The sequence below is a fragment of the Muntiacus reevesi genome, chromosome 3 (genome assembly GCF_963930625.1).
Source record: "Muntiacus reevesi chromosome 3, mMunRee1.1, whole genome shotgun sequence".
NCBI lineage: Eukaryota > Metazoa > Chordata > Mammalia > Artiodactyla > Cervidae > Muntiacus > Muntiacus reevesi.
In genome coordinates this window covers 268,998,742-269,018,561 of record NC_089251.1, presented here as the reverse complement: position 1 = coordinate 269,018,561, position 19,820 = coordinate 268,998,742, and the positions used below count along the sequence as shown (strand labels likewise).

The 19,820-nt window shown below is 42.6% G+C and overlaps 1 long non-coding RNA gene and 1 other non-coding gene across 2 annotated transcripts; both read right to left on the bottom strand.

Moving 5' to 3' along the window:
• Window positions 1–4,760: 4,760 nt before the first annotated feature.
• Window positions 4,761–17,638, bottom strand: LOC136163547 (uncharacterized). Its single transcript, XR_010662260.1, has 3 exons — window positions 17,316–17,638; window positions 15,645–15,812; window positions 4,761–4,988 (listed from the first exon to the last, which is right to left on the bottom strand). It is a non-coding gene; the product is annotated as an uncharacterized lncRNA (long non-coding RNA).
• Window positions 4,845–4,951, bottom strand: LOC136165583 (U6 spliceosomal RNA). The gene has a single exon (XR_010662592.1). It is a non-coding gene; the product is annotated as a U6 spliceosomal RNA (small nuclear RNA).
• Window positions 17,639–19,820: the final 2,182 nt, after the last annotated feature.

Here is a 19,820-nt window from a genome sequence, read left to right as displayed (position 1 = left end):
CATTTCCTGCTTTTTTTAATGTCGTCCCTCCCTCCTGCTTTATGCTGAATTTTAGCATGTAAGGCAATGTATAGCCTATGAAATTATTTCATTTCTGAGTATCTGAAGATAAATGTTTTCTATTACAGGGTAAACAATCCAAATTTATTCTTAAGTAAAATGACAAAACCAAATCTACCTGGCATTACTGGATTGTGTCAATCAAATCAGAAACCTCTGGGTCACTTGCACTACTCAGAGTAGATCTAATACACAGATTCATTTTAGGGATTGAGAGAATGAATCACAGTAAGAGTTCAACATGAACACTTCACACTATGAAAGTGAAAGAGAGAAAGGAAAATCAAGGCAAACTAACAAATTTAATTCCTTCTTTCAATATAGATAAATATTTTTAAAACTGAAACTTATATTTACTTCATAAATCTTTAAAAAAAACTTTCTTTGCCAAGTCCCGTAAGATCGGTAGAATTGTAGTGCTTCTACACTGCTTCTCTTCTATTAAAATAGAAAAAGCAGCACTGCTTCTATCAAAGATCAATACCCTAACGTGGGCATGGAGTCCAACTACTCCTGTCTTTGCAAGAAAACCACTGACTAACCTCTCTCTCTCCCGTATAGTCAGTTTCTCCTCTTCTACTGAACCACTATCATGAACAAATGTGCTCTATTATTACACATCTTAAGAAATTCCTCAGGACTTCCCGATAGCTCAGATGGTAAAGAATCTGACTGCAATGCAGGAGACCTGGTTTCGATCTCTGGGCCAGGAAATTCCTCTCCTGACCTCAGCTCCCCTTCACCTCCCCCGCCCCACCAATTAGATATGACCATTTCTTTGTTCTACTCACAGCAAAACTTCTTCATCTAGTGGCCTTCATTTCCTATCTCTATTTTCTCACCTTTAATTTACTCTTTAACCCACCCTAATCCTAAACAATCTCCTGAAACTCAATTGTCAAGGTCACTAATGACTACCCAGTGGCCTAATTCCATTGCCTCATCTTAGTACAGTAACCTCTTCAGGAACATTAGACCAAGCAGACCACTCTCTTCTACTTGAAGTAGATGTCTTCTCTTGTCCTCTACTTGTTCTTCTGGCTTTCCTCCTCCCTCTGATTTCCTCTATTGGTTTGTTTTGTCTCTTCAGGCGTCTTCTAAAACATGAGTGCCTGAGGACTTGTACCAGGACTGCTTTCTCTCCTGTTTTCTCACCTACTCCCAAGGCTTTAACGTCAATAACCTCAGACATGCAGATGACACCACCCTTATGGCAGAAAGTGAGGAAGAACTAAAGAGCCTCTTGATGAAAGTGAAAAAGTTGGCTTAAAGCTCAACATTCAGAAAACTAAGATCATGGCATCTGGTCCCATCACTTCATGGCAAATAGATGGGGGAGCAGTGGAAACAGTGGCTGACTTTATTTTGGGGGGCTCCAAAATCACTGCAGATGGTGATTGCAGCCATGAAATTAAAAGACGCTTGCGCCTTGGAAGGAAAGTTATGGCCAACCTAGACAGCCTATTAAAAAGAAGACATTATTTTGCCAACAAAGGTCCGCGTAGTCAAGGCTATGGTTTTTCCAGTGGTCATGTATGGATGTGAGAGTCGGACTATAAAGCAAGCTGAGCGCCGAAAAATTGATGCTTTTGAACTGTGGTGTTGGAGAAGACTCCTGAAGAGCCCCTTGGACTGCAAGGAGATCCAACCAGGTCATCCTAAAGGAGATCAGCCCTGGCTGTTCATTGGCAGGACTGATGCTGAAGCTGAAACTCCAGTACTTTGGCCACCTCATGCAAAGAGTTGACTCATTGGAAAAGACCCTGATGCTGGGAGGGATTGGGGGCAGGGGGAGAAGGGGAAGACAGAGGATGGGATGGTTGGATGGCATCACTGACTCGATGGACATGGGTTTGGGTGGACTCCAGGAGTTGGCGATGGACAGGGAGGCCTGGCGTGCTGCAGTTCATGGGGTCGCAAAGAGTCGGACACGACTGAGTGACTGAACTGAACTGAATGATGTTAAATCTCAAATTTAAATCCTAACCCTCTTCTGTGAATATCCAACTATCTATCTGATATTTCACTTGGATACATTTAAAATAAACAGATACCTGATTCACAAATTTCCTGGCCCTCTCCCTATGAGATTTAAATCTTCAAATACCTACTCCTCTGAAGATTTCTGTCACAAAGAATACAGGGACAATTTTTTTTTCTTCTCTTACAGGGGCAGCCTTGCTCTTCCACACTATTACAGCAGCCTGAGTATGTATGTGCTAAGTCACTTCAGTCGCGTCTGACTCTTTCGACCCTATGGACAGTAACCCACCAGGCTCCTCTGCCCATTGGATTCTCCAGGCAAGAATGCTGGAGTGGGTTGCCATGTCCTCCTCCAGGGGATCTTCCCAACCCAGAGATTGAACCTACGTATCTTACATATCCTGCCCTGGCAGGTGGGTTCTTTACCACTCACACCACCTTATTTTGTGAAGAGTATAGTCAGAATTCATTATTTTCTGAATAAAAATGCCCTATATACAGTGAGGGTTCTGAATGACACCTGGATCCAATGGCTAGATTAAAGCAGTAACATCAATAGATAAGGCAGGCAAGATCTCAGCACCACATTAAAGCTCGAGGATGTATTCTACAATTTCTAAGAGGAAGCCAGAATACTAATTCTTTAGATATTCCCAGATTACGTGAATGTTGTTCTTATCAGGCATCAAATACAACAAAAAATAAATCACTGTGAAAACGTTGGCAATCAAACAGGCATTTTCCTGAGCAATGCATAATAGAAAAGTATGCAGCACCCTAAAAGCATTACTTTTTTGAATAAATTCACCTTGAGATTACCAAAAACAGCAGTTGTAAGATCGCTGATCCAATGCTTATTTAAATGGGGAGTGGCACCAGAGCCACTTTCAAAGACTATCCTTAAAAATCTTTAAATTCTGATATGCAAGCTTTAGCACAGTGTTCACCTATGCTGAACAGAGCTGACCTGAGTGACCAGTGGCTTCCCAGTGGCTCAGCGGTGAAGAATCCACCTGCCAATGCAGGAGACGCAGGAGACTCGAATTCGGTCCCTGGGTCAGAAGATCCCCTGGAAGAGGACATGGCAACCCACTCCAGTATTCTTGCCTGGAGAATCCCAAGAGCAAAGGAGCCTGCTGGGCTACTGTTCACAGGGTCACAAAGAATTGAACATGACTAAGCACACATGAGTGACCAATAAAACATTGCAGAAGCGTGTGACTTCTGAGGCTACGTCACTGTAAGACACTGTGGCTTCTACCCTGGTCCCTTGGATTGCTTACTGTGGAGCCAGCCTCTGGGTTATCAGGACACTCAGGCCACTCAGGTAACCTTATGGAAAGGTCAACATTTGGGTCCCAGGATGGCCTTTCCATAAGGTTACCTGAGTGTCCTTACAATGACTACCAACTTGCCAGCCAGATGAGTGAGTGAATGACCCCGGAAGCCGATCCTCTAGCCCTACTCAGCACTTGTTGCTCATGTAGACAGAGAATAAGCAAAATACACAGATTCTTTCACCTTACTGTAATCCATAACAGAAATTCCTCCTAACCACCCCCTTGAATAACTAGCAAATGAGCCATCCTTGTCAGAATTTCCCCAATTATCTTAACCACGGGACCACTTCTGTTAAAGCCCAAACCAGTAGGATTTTGAAACTGAAGGACTGGCTAATCAGACTGAAGCAGAAAGCTGTTTATCCTCTTCCAGTATCTGCTTTGTAACTTTTGAAGTAAAAAAAAAAACTGTTCTGGAGCTTGAATGAGAGTTATCATTATGATTTAAAATGCATGTTCTAGAATGCTACCTTGTGATGAAGACACAAATTAGAGTTTACCACAGTAGTGTATATATTTGCCCACCTAACAAGCTGAATTTGCAAAATTTGGGTTTCTGTGGACTACAGTGTGAAAAGCTAATCAAGAAACTGGTCACAGTGATTACACTGTTACCTGTGTTAATCACACAGTGATTGCTTCTGTGAAGGGGACATGTGTAACTAAGAGACAGGGATGAAAAGTCAAAGTGTGAGTCGTTCAGTTGTGTCTGATTCTGTGACCCCCATGGACTATAGCCCACCAGACTCCTCTGTGCAGGAATTTCTCCAGACAAGAATACTGGAGTGGGTTGCCATTCCTTTTCCAGGGTGTCTTCCCAACCCAGGAACTGAAGCAGGGTCTCCTGCATTGCAGGCAGGTTCTTTTCCGTCTAAGCCACCAGGGAAGAGACAGGGACAGCATATTTATTTTCATTTCGTTTTCTCTTGCAGGTTTTGATATGTATACTGCACGCCGGTAATATCTGCTCAAGAATATAAATCTTTAAGTCTCTTCCTGACAAAACTACATTTTTTAATGTTTAAAATAAGAGAAACCTAAAACAACTTCAGTACTTATTCAAAATCATGCTCATTACTTTTTAAATTCAACCAAGTAAGACATTATCTCAGTATCTTATTAGTGTCTACATTTGAAGCAAGTTACATGTTACAATGCTAGAAACACCCAAGATGATACGACAAGAAACAATCAGGCTTTGATAACATAAAAGCAGAATATGATTTTTTATTTTTTTTTTTATTTTTTTTTAAAATATTATTTTATTAGTTGGAGGCCAATCACTTTACAACATTTCAGTGGGTTTTGTCATACATTGACATGAATCAACCATATAGTTACACGTATTCCCCATCCCGATCCCCCCTCCCACCTCCCTCCCCACCCGACTCCTCAGGGTCCTCCCAGTGCACCAGGCAAGAGCACCTGATTCATGCATCCCACCTGGGCTGGTGGTCCGTTAAAAATATGGAACGCTTCACGAATTTGCGTGTCATCCTTGCGCAGGGGCCATGCTAATCTTCTCTGTATCGTTCCAATTTTAGTATATGTGCTGCCGAAGCGAGCACAGAATATGATTTTTTAAAACCACGTATGTAGATCAGCCTTAGAAAACAATAAAAAGAAAACTGGTGTTGTTATATCAATCCCAGACAAACTAGACCTTCATGCAAAAAGCACTTTCAGAATAAAAGTGGAATACTTCGTAACAGTAAGTCACTAAGCAGATATAACTATTACACATTTCTATCCAAATACTAGGCTTCCCTGATGGCTCAGCAGGGGAAGAATCTGCTGGCAACGCATGAGACACAGGAGATGTGGGTTCAATCCCTGGGTCGAGAAGATCCCCTGGAGAAGGAAATGGCAACCCACTCCAGTATTCTTGCCTAAAAAATCACAAGGACAGGGGAGTTCGGAGGGCTACAGTCTAAAGGGTTGCAAAGCGTCAGACATGACTGAGCAACCAAGCACAGTGTATATATATATGTTCATCTACTAGCAATGTCTCAAATAAATAAAGCAAAAGCTGAGAGAATACAAGGGGAAATATCTACAGTGGTAAATGGGATATTTTAATACACTCTTGTCTGTGTAATTGATACAAGCAAACAAAAGGTCACTTATGACCCTGAAGATTTGAAATACGGAATTAACCAGCAAGATCCAATGTAAATATATTAGAACACCACATTCAATAGCTATAGGGAAAAAATAATATACTGGGGCCACAGTGCAGATCTCAAATGTTAAAGGTCTGAAATCACAGACCTTTGAAACACTGAGATTGTTCTCTGATGACATTGCTATGTTGTTAAGCGTTCTCTGATGACATACCTTATGTTGTTAGAAATAAAAGACATTTGAAAACAACTAGAAAATCTCCATGTGTTCAGAAATCGAGAAATATAATACATTCAAATTATCCAAGTGTTAAAGTAGATACCAGTGAAAATTAGAAACCATTTTAAAGTGAATTATAAAAGTACTATATATTAAAATTTGAGTAATGTTGCTAGCTGAAACAGTACTTAGAGGGAAATGCTCAGCCTTAAATGCATATATTTAAAAGGGAGAAATGCTGAAAAGTAGTGATCTACAAGAAGTTAGCAAAAGAACAAAAAAGTAAATCCCAAAAAGTAGAAGGAAGGAAATAAAGAGTGGAAATCAATGCAATAGAGAACAAATATATAATAAAAAGAAAAGGAATCAGCAAGATTCAAAATTTGGTTCCTTTGAATGACTACTAAATTCCCAGGGAGACTGAATGAGGAAAAACAGAAGGTAGTTTTAGCCTATAACAGATACAGTAAGATAATTCTTTACTGCAACCATTAAACGGATACTAATATTTATTATAAATAATTTTATGCTAGTAAATTTAAAAAGTTTAGATGAAAAGGACAACTTCTTAGGGGGAAAACTACCAAAATAATCAACAGAAAATCTGAGAAGGTTAAAAATTAAAAATCAAAGGAGTAATTAAAAATCTTTCCACAAAGAAAATTACCAGCCCAGATGGCTTCTCGGCCAGATTCTCACAGAAATTTAATGGAACAATTCAGTCCTACTTAAACTTTTTCAGAATAGAAAATGAGGGTCAGCTCATTTTATAAGGCTAGTATGAGATAACCGCTGATTTCAAATCCTGACAAGGACAATATAGGCCACTTCACTGATACAAAACTATTAACAGAATATCAAACTGAATCCAGAAATACATAAAAAGAGTAATACTGTAAAACCAAATTAGGTTTACCTCAGAAATCAGGTTAGGTTTAAGATTTTAAATAATATGTAATTCAATATATTAACATAGTGAAGGAGAAAAGTCATACAGTAATGAAAAGCTGCAACAACAACAAAAAAAGCATTAAATTCAAACAAACAGAACAAAACACAAAATTCTTAGTAAACCGGTACAGAAGGGAACTTCTTTAAACATGATGAAGGGTTTCACAGAAACAAAACAAAACGAACTTGAGCAAACAGGCCTGGAGGGAAATGCTGAAAGCTTCCTCTTGGAGACCGGGAACCAGAAGGGCAGGAGCTCTGGGGTGGCGGCAGCGCTGTGCGTCTTGACCTGAGCAATAAGTTCATGTGTGTTTGTGTGTTTGCAGTAACATGTAAAGTTCTCCATGGTGCTTTTATATACACCTTGAAATATATATTAAAGATAAAAAAGAAAGAAATATTTGGAAATAAAAGGCTAACCTAGCCTATCACTCAAGCTTGGCAACTCCGTAGGTCCTCACCTCCCCACCACCACCCAGCTACCGTTACTTTCAAACCAGTTAACATTTATTGGGCTTACAAGACATGGTACAATGTGGCAACATGTATCATGAACCTTAACAATGTCTAAGATGAAACCTTATTCCATTACATTACTCCAGTGCCAATCATTCCATTCTAAGGAAAAAGACAAAGAGAAAAAAATCCATGTGTTAAGACATTCACTGCCCACATGATGATAAAATAGAAAACCTAAACTAAATAACCAACTCCAGGAAACAATTAAGAAAAATAATTTTTACAATGGGATTATACAGTCAATAAAAATAAGATTTATCAAATATTCCAAGAAATGAATATAACCTAATTTTTAAAAAATTAGACATATACACATGTTTACACTGTAACAGGGGGAAAACGTCATAGGCACAAAGAAGAAAGTGAAAGACAGAGGGAAGAAGAGAGGGACAGAGGGTACTGAAAGCGGGAGGGAAGGGTTGGGAGAGACGAAAACTCAACTGGTTTTCTTCATATGTTGAGCTTATGAATGTCATCTGTACTTCTGCATTTCCTGAATTTTCTTTAATGACTACAGAAAACTTTAGTAATGGGGTACATAAGAGCTGAAGAAAATAATCACAAACCTAAGTAAAGTATCCTAAATATTTTAAGAAGTTCCTTCAAAGGGTAACTTTAAAATTTCAACTTTTATCTCAGTACCATTTTATTCAGATAAATTATTTAACATTTAAATTGTGTTAAGTCTATCATATGCTAGTTACTTAGCACAGAGAGAACTTTAATCATAATTAGTACTTAAAATAATATAACTTAAAAATAATAATTAGATTTCCAAAGATATATCATCTCCAATTTTCTGGCTAGAAAGTGAAAAGTGAAAGTGAAGCCACTCAGCTGTGTCCAGCTCTTTGCGACCCCATGGACTGTAGCCTACGAGGCTCCTCCATCCACGGAATTTTCCAGGCACAAGTACTGGAGAGAGTTGCTGTTTCTTTCTCCAGAGGATCTTCCCCACCCAGGGATCAAAGCCGGGTCTCCTGCATTGCAAGAAGATGCTTTTACCATCTGAGCCACCAGGGAAGTTCCCTTGAGGCTTCCCTGTGGCTCAGCTGATAAAGAATCCGCCTGCAATGTGGGAGACCTGGTACAGTCCATGGGGTCACAAAGGTCAGACACGACTGAGTGACTTTCTAGCTAGCTGCTGCTGCTGCTAAGTCGCTTCAGTCGTGTCCAACTCTGTGCAACCCCATAGACGGCAGCCCACCAGGCTCCCCCATCCCTGGGATTCTCCAGGCAAGAACACTGGAGTGGGTTACCATTTCCTTCTCCAAAGCACAAAAGTGAAAAGTGAAAGAGCAGTCGCTCAGTCGTGTCTGACTCTTCACGACCCCAGGGACTGCAGCCCACCAGGCTCCTCCATCCATGGGATCTTCCAGGCAAGAGTAATGGAGTGGGGTGCCATTGCCTTCTCCAGACTTTCTAGCTAATAAAATCAAGTCCTTAAATGACCTTCAGAACTCCCCTTGGTCTACCCTGCCCACACCTACCCTCTGACCTGCCCTGCCACACACCCCCCACCCCCGCTTCAGCCACGGCCTCCCACATGCTGCTCTTCCAACATGCCAAGGACATTTCCACGTTAGAAGCTGCTGCTTGCTCTACCCGAACATTTCCTTCCAGATAGTTCCATGGCTTAATCCACTTCACTCAGAAAAGGGCTTCTCAAAAAGCCTTTTCTCACCAAACTACCTGAAGTATTACAGTATCCTGTTACTTTTTAATCCCCTGAATCTATCTTATTCTGCTTCAAAACCTGTGAGCTCCCTGACGTGTGTGTGCGACTGAGTGTGCACACATGAATAATGTCTATGCCCCTCGCTGATATTTAAGCTCAGGAAGCACAGCTCTACTTTGTTTACCATTGTGTCACATGACTGCCAATAGCAGGCTTTCAAAAATACTTGTTGAAAGAACAAAAGATGGTAACTGGTTTTAGTTTTGCTGAGAAAATAATGATGGAACACTACTAGAATTCAGTAAAGCTTTCAAATGAATTCATTCTCAATCACAAGAGCATGACACACATACTTTGGTGGTAGGAGTACAACGTTCGCAATTCAGGGTTCAGTAACAGGAAGGAATGGGGACTTCTTATGTTTCTCTGCCCCTTTCCATATCCTTCCTTCCTCTCATTCATCCATAAATGGTTACTGTGTACCACTAAGTCAGAGAGTATTCTACACATTAAGAACACACAGACAATTAAGGCAAGTTAATGCATGAGACATATGAGCATAATAACCATAGAACATGGCATGCAACAGAGTTCTGTGAAGTTGTAACATAACAGAGGAAGTAATCCACTTTTAGGGGCAGGTGTTCAGGGAAGTTTCAACAGTGATGACATTCAACAAACACTTGCAAAACCAAATAACAAAAGATATGCTTCATTTTACTTTACATATGAAATGAGAGTATTAAGTCTGAAAGTGCTACAGTAATTTGCTACCATGAGATAAGCTCGCTTGAGAGCGAAACCAAAACAAGAGGAATGCCAGAGCAGGACCAGAGAAACTAAGCCAAGTCCTTGATGATTTCAGACTGGATGAAGCCCCAGATGAAGTTCAAGGACAAGACCTAATCATGCCCTTTACTGTGTAGCCAGTCTGAATTTGGTTTTCTGTCACTTGCAATATAAGTATACAGAGGAATCTCAGCGAATTCTTTGGAAAAAACCAAAGCATTTGTTTTTTCAGTGTACAGGGGCACTATTGGTATTCTGGAAGGGACAATTCTTGTTTTGCGGGCAAACATCACAGGACACTTGGTATATCTCGTCTCTACCAGACCCACAGATTTCCAAACACCACTCATCTTCAAGAAGAACCACAGGTCTATTCCCTGTTAGTTGCTACCTGTATCCATTCCTCACAGTGCACGTGTAAATGTTCTTAACAACAACCTTAAAAGAACTGGGATATACCACTCAAATATACTAATTTTATATAGTAATCCATTTTAATTAGTCATTCATGACTATCTAAATGACTGATTCAGTCCTAAGCACAGCTTATACCTGCTCTTGAGATAAGCAGTGCTTTAAGAATGCCACTACTATCTGAAAATTCTCATTCATTTAAGCTTACTTCTCCATACAATATTATCAATATATGTCACTGACAATGTTGGTTATCTTCCCTGTAGCCATTCATTTAATTTCTTCCTAGACTGAAATGCTAGATATTGGTTTTTCTAGTCCCCTTGCAACTAGGGCATAAGTAATAAGGCCAAAATGAAATCTGATACAGGCTTTCTGTAAAAGGTTTACTTGCTTCATCAAGAGATGAGAGGGCAAACTTCCTCCCGTCTTTGGTGGTTGTGTCAGAATGTGATGCCTGGAGCAGAAAGAGAAACATGCAACTATGAAAGGATAAACCTGAGCACAAAGGTCGCCACACTACAGATAAAGATGGAAAGCACTTGGATTCAATCTAGAGGGGAAGCCAGTCTGAGCAGGAACCCAAATGGGAGGGCAGTTTAGAGGAAACGGAAACACAGAACCTCTGTGCTGACTGAGGACTGAGGACTGAGCAAAGCCAAGCTTATGCACAAATTGCCCTTTAAACTAATCCTACCTATGCCTTTGCCAATTACCTGAGCTAATACACTTCTTCTGTTTTTAAATCCTATTTGCATCCTAACTGATACAGGAAACAGCTATGTTTAGGGGAAAGAGCAAAATCGAGACACTGCAGGGAATGTAAAGAAACTTTCAGACGTAAGAGAATCAGGAACTATAAAGCCAAGAAACAAGAAATCAGATCATTTCATTCCTATGGAGTATATTTCAGAAGTGGTCTAAGAAAACCTGGATGATTGAGATAAGGCCGTTAGCTTTGGTAATTAGATCATCAAGATGACTTTTTAAAAACCAATTTCGGTGCTGCGATGGTAAGGGAAGTCAGAGTGCAAAGGAAAGAATAATTTACACTTTTAAGAACTCCATAATGCACCAAACCCTTGGAAAGACATGTAACGTGTGTTAAACTCCGTCGATTACAACTCTGTGAGGTAAGTATAACATTCTGTGGTGTCCTTAGTCGCTCAGTCTTGTCCGACTCTTTGTGACCCCATGGACTACAGCCCACCAAGCTCCTCTGTCTATGCTGACTCTCCAACAAGAATACTGCATTGGGTTGCCATGTCTTCCTCGTATAACATTCTACTTTACAGACAAAGAACACAGCCTGAGTAGTAAGTTGCCCACAGCCACACAGACAGTAACTGGTTTCAGTAGACTTCAAAATCAGATCTTTGAAGCTTAAAAGTAAATGTCCTTCCTACTATACCCCTTCATGGATCACAGACTCGTTGTGGTGAAGGGGCTTGTGTAACTCAGTGAAGCCATGGGCCATGCCGTGCAGGGCCAGCCAAGACAGACGGGTCCTGGTGAAGAGTTCCGACAAAACGTGGCCCACTGGAGGAGGGAACGGCAAACCACTCCAGCAGTCCTGCTGCGAGAACCCCACGAACAGCATGAGGCAGAAAAATAAGACACCGAAGATGAGCACCACAATCAAAAGGTGTCCAATATGCTCCTGGGGAAGAGTGGAGGGCAGTCGTTAGTTCCAGAAAGAATGAAGTGGCTGGACCAAAGCGGATATGACGCTCAGTTGTGTGGATGTGTCTGATGGTTAAAGTCAAGTCCGACGCTGTAAAGAGCTATTGCTCTTTTTTTGCATGGGAACCTGGAACGGCAGGTCCGTGAATCAAGGCAAATCGGATGTGGTGAAGCAGATGGCAAGAATGAACATCTTAGGAATCACTGAACTAATATGGATGAGAATGGGTGAATTTAATTCAGATGACTGTTATGTCTACTACTGTGGCCTAGAATCCCTTAGGAGAAAGGAAGTAGCCCTTAAAAGTCAACAAGAGTTCTAAATGCAGTACTTGGGTGCAATCTCAGGAAAAAAAAAAATAATCTAAGTTCATTTCCAAGGCAAACTGTTCAATATCAGTGTTATCTTAAGTCTCTGCCCCAACCACTAATGCCAAAGAAGCTGAAGCTGAACAGTTCTATGAAGTAGAACTGCTGTAGTTCTCGAACTACACCTTCTAGAACAAACACCAAAAAAAAAAAAAAAAAGGATGTCCTTTTCATCACAGGGGATTGGAATACAAAATAGGAAGCCAAGAGACACCCAGAATAATAGGCAAGTTTTGCCTTGGAGGGCAAAAGCAGGGCAAAGGCTAACAGAGTTTTGTCAAAAGAACACGCTGGTCATAGCAAACACCCTTTTCCAACAACCAAGAGACAGCTATACACACGGACATCACCAGATGGTCAATACCAAAATCAGATTATGTTCTTTGCAGCTGAAGATGGAAAAGCTCTACACAGACAGCAAAAAGAAGACCTGGAGCTGTCTGTGGCTCAGGTCGTGAGCTCCTAATAGCAAAATTCAGGTTTAAAGTGAAGAACGTAGGGAAAACGACTAGGTCATTTAGATACGACCTAAATTAAATCCCGTATGATTATACAGTGGAGGTGACAAATGGATTCGAGATGAGATCTGGTAGAGAAAGTGTCTACCAGATTCATAAAACTGAAAGAGGTTCATATATGAGTTTATTGAAAGAGATTCATATGTTTTATATGAGTTTATATACGAGGTTCATCACTGGAAAGAGGTTCGTAACATTGTATAGGAGGCAGTGACCAAACTAGTCCAAGAAAAAGAAATGCAAGAAGCTTAAGTGATTGTCTGAGGAGACATTAGAAAGAGCTGAGGAAAGGAGAGAAGTGAAAGGCAAGGGAGAAAGGGAAAGATATACTCAACTGAGTGCAGAGATCCAGAGAATACCAAGAAGAGATAAGAAACTCTTCTTAAGTGAACAATGCAAAGAAAACAACACAATGGGAAAGACTAGAGATCTCTTCAAGAAAACTGGAGGCATCAAGGGAACATTTCATGCAAGGATGGACACCATAAAGGACAGAAATGGTACACACCTAATAGAAGGAGAAGATATCAAGAAGAGGTGGCACGAATACACAGAGAACAGTACACCAGTCACTGTGGTCACTCACCCAGAGCCAGACATCCTGGAGCGTGAAGTCAAGGGGGCCTTAGGGAACATTACTACCAACAAAGCTAGTGGAGGTGACGGAATCCCAGTTGAGCTATTTGAAATTCTAAAGGATGATGCTGTTAAAGTGTTGCACTCAATATGTCAACAAATTTGGAAAACTCAGTAGTGGCTACAAGACTGAAAAAGTTCACAGTTTTCATTTCAATCCCAAAGAAAGGTAATGTCAAAGAATGTTCAAACTACCATACAATGGCACTCATTTCACATGCTAACAAGGTTACGCTCAAAATCCTTCAAGCTAGGCTTCAAAAGAATGTGAACCTAGAACTTTCAGATGTACAAGCTAGGTTTTGAAAATGCAGAGGAACCAGGGAGCAAACTGCCAACATTTGTTCGATTATAGAGAAAGCAACAGAATTCCAGAAAAACGTCTGCTTCTGCTTCATTGACTGCGCTAAAGCCTTTGAATGTGTGGATCGTAACAAACTGTGGAAAATTCTTAAAGAAACACCAGTACCAGACCACCTTACCTGCCTCCTGAGAAACCTGTATGCAGGTCAAGAAGCAAGTTAGAATCGGACATTGAACAACTGACTGGGAAAGAGTTATAATAAAGCTGTATCTTGTCACCCTGCTTATTTAACTTCTATGCAGAGTACATCATGAGAAACACTGGGTTGGATGAAGCACAAGCTGGAATCAAGACTGCTGGGAGAAATATCAATAACCTCAGATATGAAGATGATATCACTCTAAGGGCAGAAAGTGAAGAGAAACTAACGAGCCTTTTGATAAGGGTTAAAGAAGAGCATGACAAAGTTGGCTTGAAACTCAGCATTCAGAAAACTAAGATCATGGCATCTGGTCCCATCACTTCATGGGAAATAGATGGGGAAACAGTGGAAACAGTGTCAGACCTTTATTTTTTGGGGCTCCAAAATCACTGTGGATGGTGACTGCAGCCATGGAATTAAAAGATGCTTGCTCCTTGGAAGAAATGCTATGACAAACCTCAACAACATACTAAAAAGCAGAGACATCACTTTGCCGACAAAGGTCCGTCGAGTCGAGGCTATGGTTTTTCCAGTGGTCATGTATGGATGTGAGAGTTGGACCATAAAGACTGAGTGTCAAAGAATTGAGAATTGTGGTGCTGGGGAAGGCTCTTAAGCGTCCTGGGACTGCAAGAAGATCAACCAATCCTAAAGGAAATCAACCCTGAATATTCACTGGAAGCACTGATGCTGAAGCTGAAGCGCCAATACTTTGGCCACCTGATGCGAAAAGCCAACTCACTGGAAAAGACCCTGATGCTAGGAAAGACTGAAGCCAAAAGGAGAAGGAGGTGGTAGAGGATGAGATGGCTAGGTAGTGTCACCGACTCAATGAACATAAATTTGAGCAAACCCCAGGAGGTAATGGAGGACAGAGGAGCCTGCCATGCTGCAGTTCTTGGTGTTGCAAAGAGTTGGACACAACTGAGCGACTGAACAACAACTACACCAGGCTCCTAGGATTAAAGAATAAAAATACAGTGGCACAGCAGGCTCAAAATTCAGACTGGCTTCTGTGAGCTGCACGGCACACAGCACGGTGTTTGGCAGCCCTGGCAAAGGTATATTTAAGCATGCATGGAGGCTAGAGAGGGCAAAACTTAAAAAGGAGTGATCATGGATAATTACTGAGAAAGAAAGATAAAGAGGGATGATCATGGACACATCTGGAGAAGGTTGCTCTTGAAGAAAAGGAAGGACAATTCCTTCTTTTCAGAGAAGAGTAAATAAAGAAATGATATCAGGATAGAAAAGATTATACCTCAGATGCTTGAGATTTTTCTCAGGAAAGGAAAAGATCAAGTTATTTGCTATAAACACTTTCATGAAGTAAGACCAAAAAAAACCCCTCACAATCGACATTATAGATCTGGAGGATAACAGAACACTAACTGGTATGAAAACAATCCAAAATCCTCACACAACTGTCTCTTGTATCCTTCAGGGATCAAGATAGTGATTAGGCCTGTTCAGAACTGGGCACTAGAAAGATAAATTGACATAAAGTTAAGTATTCTAAGGTATCAATGATGGGCTGGTAAAAACTGATGACCATGGGATCCTGGTGACTAGGGGAGGCAAATGAAAAGAGCAGTAGGCTAAAGAATTGAATGAATAGACACAAAGACGGGAGGGTTCCTAAAGACAGGAAGAGGGGAAGAAAGAGAGAGAGAAAACGGGTTCCATAAGTGTGGAAGAGTGCTTGTTTGTGGTCAGACAGGTCTTGACACAATGCCTCAGGCAATGAGCTACTGCCTAGGGCTGAGCACTACCCCGTCAGCTAAAAGCACAGAATTGAGAGACAAGTGCCTGTAAAAACACGCAGTCCTCGGGTGCAGGAAACAAACAGGCTTACCTGGTGGCGCTAGTGGTAAAGAACCCACCTGCCAACGCAGGAGACAGAAGAGATGTGGCTCTGATCCCTAGGTCGGGAAGGTCCTGTGGAGGAGGAAATGGCAACCTGCTCCAATATTCGTGCCTGGAGAAGTCCCATGGACAGAGGAGTCTGGCTGTCCTGTGGAGACTGCAAGGAGATGGACGTGACTGAAGCGACTTAGCATAGCACAGCAACAAACAAGTGAATGAATCTGCCCGTACAGGAATCAAACACTTAAAATATCTCCTCTCCTTTTAAAATGAACAATTCTATCTCCAAATTTAAGAAATTCATCAAGAGGCTAAAAGTCTACAATAAAGGTTAAGGCAGATGTGTGTCAGGAGGTAGAACAAAAAGTTAAATCTGTCAGGCCAATTGTAACCCACCTGTTAAAAGACTTTTAGCATAAATTTCCAATAAGGCAACAACAGTCTGTGCTTTAGAAACTCTGGAGAGCACCTAGCATGGCTTCAAAAAAAGGATATCACTCAATTTAATTTTAAAAGCTCCACCCATTGCAATCTCAGTGGATACACTACCATTTATACTCATAGCTTCATTTTTCACCATTCTGCTGCTCTTGACACATTATCCAATTACAGGAAAAAATTGGGAAAAATCAGACATGGCAACCTCCACTACCACATCCCTCCTTCAGTTTGCACTTTTTACACCATTAATTCTGACTACTCTTGCCCTAGTAATAAATGAAGAAGAAATGACACTGGCACAATCTAAATTTTGCAGAAAATATCAAGTACAAGAAAGATTGCCAAGTAGTACTAATAACAATTGAGAACCCAAGAAATTTGAGAAGTTTCAAGTTTAAAAAGCGTTTTCTCCATTTCAGTCCTTTCCAAATAAAACAAAGGGCTTGGACAACACAAGATTGTGAAGCTTCAACGGACGATTTAGCCTAACAGTGAATAAAAGAATCACTAAAATCGCTTATCCTTTCTTGGGCTATTACATTTCTTACCCTCACAAAGCCTTCTTTTAAAACCAGGACCACTTCTCAATTCTTTCCCTGGATCTAGTATACATATGTCCCTCCGTCCGCCCCCCCCCCCCTCCAAAAAAAGGTTAGAGACCGAAGACTCGCTGTAGTCAGAAAAGGATTAATTTAGATGAAGAATCACTTGCCGTCACTGGCACCATTCCTCAAAACCATCAAAGTCTCCTGGGGGCTGGATCCCCCCGACAAGATGAACAAAATCCACTGGCGTCTGGATAGCAAGCTTTTCTCTGTAAGTCTATAAGCCTGGGAAAGCTTTCCAGACAGTTAAAAAGACTTCTCAAGGAAGCAAAAGGTCGAGACCAGGAAGATGGGGAGGTGACTAAAACAGGCAGACGACCCACCCACCTAACGCAAAGGAGGGACCGCTTGCAAGGGCTGACGCTTCAGCAGGAGGCAGGAAAGGTTGCGGAGGGCGGCCGGCGCTGCGACCCCCGGCCCCTGCGTGGGAATGGAGGGCACGCAAAGTCAGGGGCCAGCCGGAGGCCTGGAGCGGGGCGCGGAGAGGGGGCGGGACGTGGAGACAAAGCAGCGGTGGACTCCGGCTGAACACCACCAGGGTCTGAGCCACGGCCGGGCAAAGCCGAGAAAGCTTTGCCCCAAGAGGAGACACCGAAGCTTGCAGCTTCACCCACCTGCCAGACGCTCGCCCCGCGGACAGAAGCACGGACGCAGCCCGGGCGCTTCCTCTCCTGCCGGACACAGCCCCTGCCGCCGCCGGAGCTCCGGGCCCGACAGCACAGGGCGGTAGCGAAGTAGGCAAAGCGGCGACCGCACTCGAGCAGACGGGGGTGTACGTAGGGGGCGCCGGGGGGCTCGGGAAGGCAGCTCTGTGCTTGACCTTCCTCACCGGTGGCCAACGGCGCTCCCTGGGAACAGCATCCCGCCTCGGCCCGCTGCAGCGGCCGGGCTTCCTGCGGCCACAACCCGCCCCCGCGCTACTCGGCCGCCGCCATCTTGTCGGAGGCGGGAAAGACCGCACTGCGCAGGCGCGCGCCGACGCTGCCGGCTCCCCGCCATAACGCGCAGGCGCGGGGGGCGCGGGGCGCTTCCCACCCCACCCCCCACCCCCACCCGCCGAGGCCGTCTTCCGCAAAGCCGTCTGCTCCCTCGCACGGGTGCTGCCAAGCTTAGTGGCCAGCCACAAACTGCACCGCAGCCGAGTTAATAGACCCTTCTGCGCACCTCACAGTCATTGTGTAAAACCCTATCTGTGTGCCAGGTCCCGGGACAGGCGCTGGTGAAAGATTAGTAAAACGCGGATTCAGCGCTAACTGCCACTGCTGCTAAATCGCTTCAGATGTGTCCGACTCTGTACCACCCCATAGATGGCAGGTCACCAGGCTCCCCGGTCCCTGGGATACTCCACGAAAGAACACTGGAGTGGGTTGCCATTTCCTTCTCCAATGCATGAAACTGAAAGTGAACTCGCTCAGTCATGTCCGACTCTTACCAACCCCGTGGAATGCAGCCCGCCAGGTTCCTCCGTCCATGGGATTTTCCAGATGAGAGTATTGGAGTGGGGTGCCATCGCCTTCTCCGTCCAGTGCTAAAGGTGTTCCTAATCTAGTGAAAAAGGACGGGGATGAACGAGTGATTTCCACAATTCTTGTTTGTTACCTGCACACCACCTTCGCTCTCTTGCCCCTTTGATTTTAATAACTGAAAACATACCTCTTCCAGGAAGTCCTTACTCTCACACAATTTGGTTAGTTTTTTTCTAATACCTCGCCTTACCTCTTTGAGCTTTATTTCATTCATTGTAAATTCAACAAGTAATATTTGAGTTTCATTTATATTCTAGATATGCTTCTAGGTTATAGCAATAAGGAAAATAAACTCATGAGACTTTTATTTTAGGGGAGAGTATAAAACAAACAAACAAAAAAACAAACTTCAAACAATCAGCGAAATAACGTTTGATAGTGGTGAGGGATGGGAAGAGGAAAAAAACACCAAAAGTTAATGTTGGGTGAGGGGTGGTAATTAGCGATCTCTCTCCAGAGATGACACTTGATCTGAGGCCTGACTGACCACTGGGGCCAGAAGCTATGAGAGTCATCCAGGCAGAGCATTCTAGACAGAAGAACAGCAAATGCAGCAAACCTCTCATTCTTGAGGTGGGAGTGAGACCAGCACATAAAGGACAGAAAGACTAGGTGATGTGGACACCTGGGGAGGATATGTGGGGGGGCGGGGTGGTGTCAGAGGCAGTTTAGGTGGGACATTGAGGCCATGGTAAGAACTGGATTTTTACCTCATGGCAGACCCTCCATCTTGCTGACACTGCCAGAACTCCTCCTCAAACACTTTTATCTCCTGACTGCCTCGCTGGACATGCTGATTCCACTGTCTTGAAGACACTTGCTCTTGTTCTTTACACATCTAGCTTCTCATCTTTCAGGTTTCAGTTTAAATGTCACCTCAGAAAGGCCATCCTTCCTAAACTAAGTATCCCACCTGCCATTTCATTAGTCTCCATCATTGCACCTGATCATTTCTTTATGGGCACTGAACATATTTTTCAATTATATATTCATTGCTTCTTCACCATTCAGTTCACTAAACTGAACTCCACCAGGGAGGGAATTTGTTTCTCTTACTAGTGAATACTTCTTGCCTAGCACCATGCCTGGCATGAATGATCACTCAATATGTGTTTGCTGTTTTTAGGAATGTCGAGTTTGTCAGCACTTAAGTAGTCAGTGGTATACTACATTGTTTTACACTGGTTTTTAAAAATAAATGCAAGTCATCTCCTGTTTATATACCCTCTGCTAGACTATAAATAAGAACTTTGGCAGAGAGAGAGAGAGAGGAAGAGAATGAGATGAAGAGTAGGTGACGGGTAGTGTGCAAAGATTGTATTTTGCATAATTGCAGGGCTGGGAGGTGGAAGGCTTCGATTTAGTGAAGCACCTGTTACATGTGTCCTGCGTTTGGCTTAATTGTCACTACAGCCTTGCTAGGTAGTTATCCTTAGTTTCATACATAGCAAACTTGAGAGAGATTAAGTAACTTGCCTAAGGTCCTACATTAAGAGACAGTGCCAACCATAAAGTTGATGCCCTTCCCTTCGAGAGAAACTGGATTTTGAGATGGGTTGGTTTGGTGATTTGATTCTGTGTCATTAGCAGGCT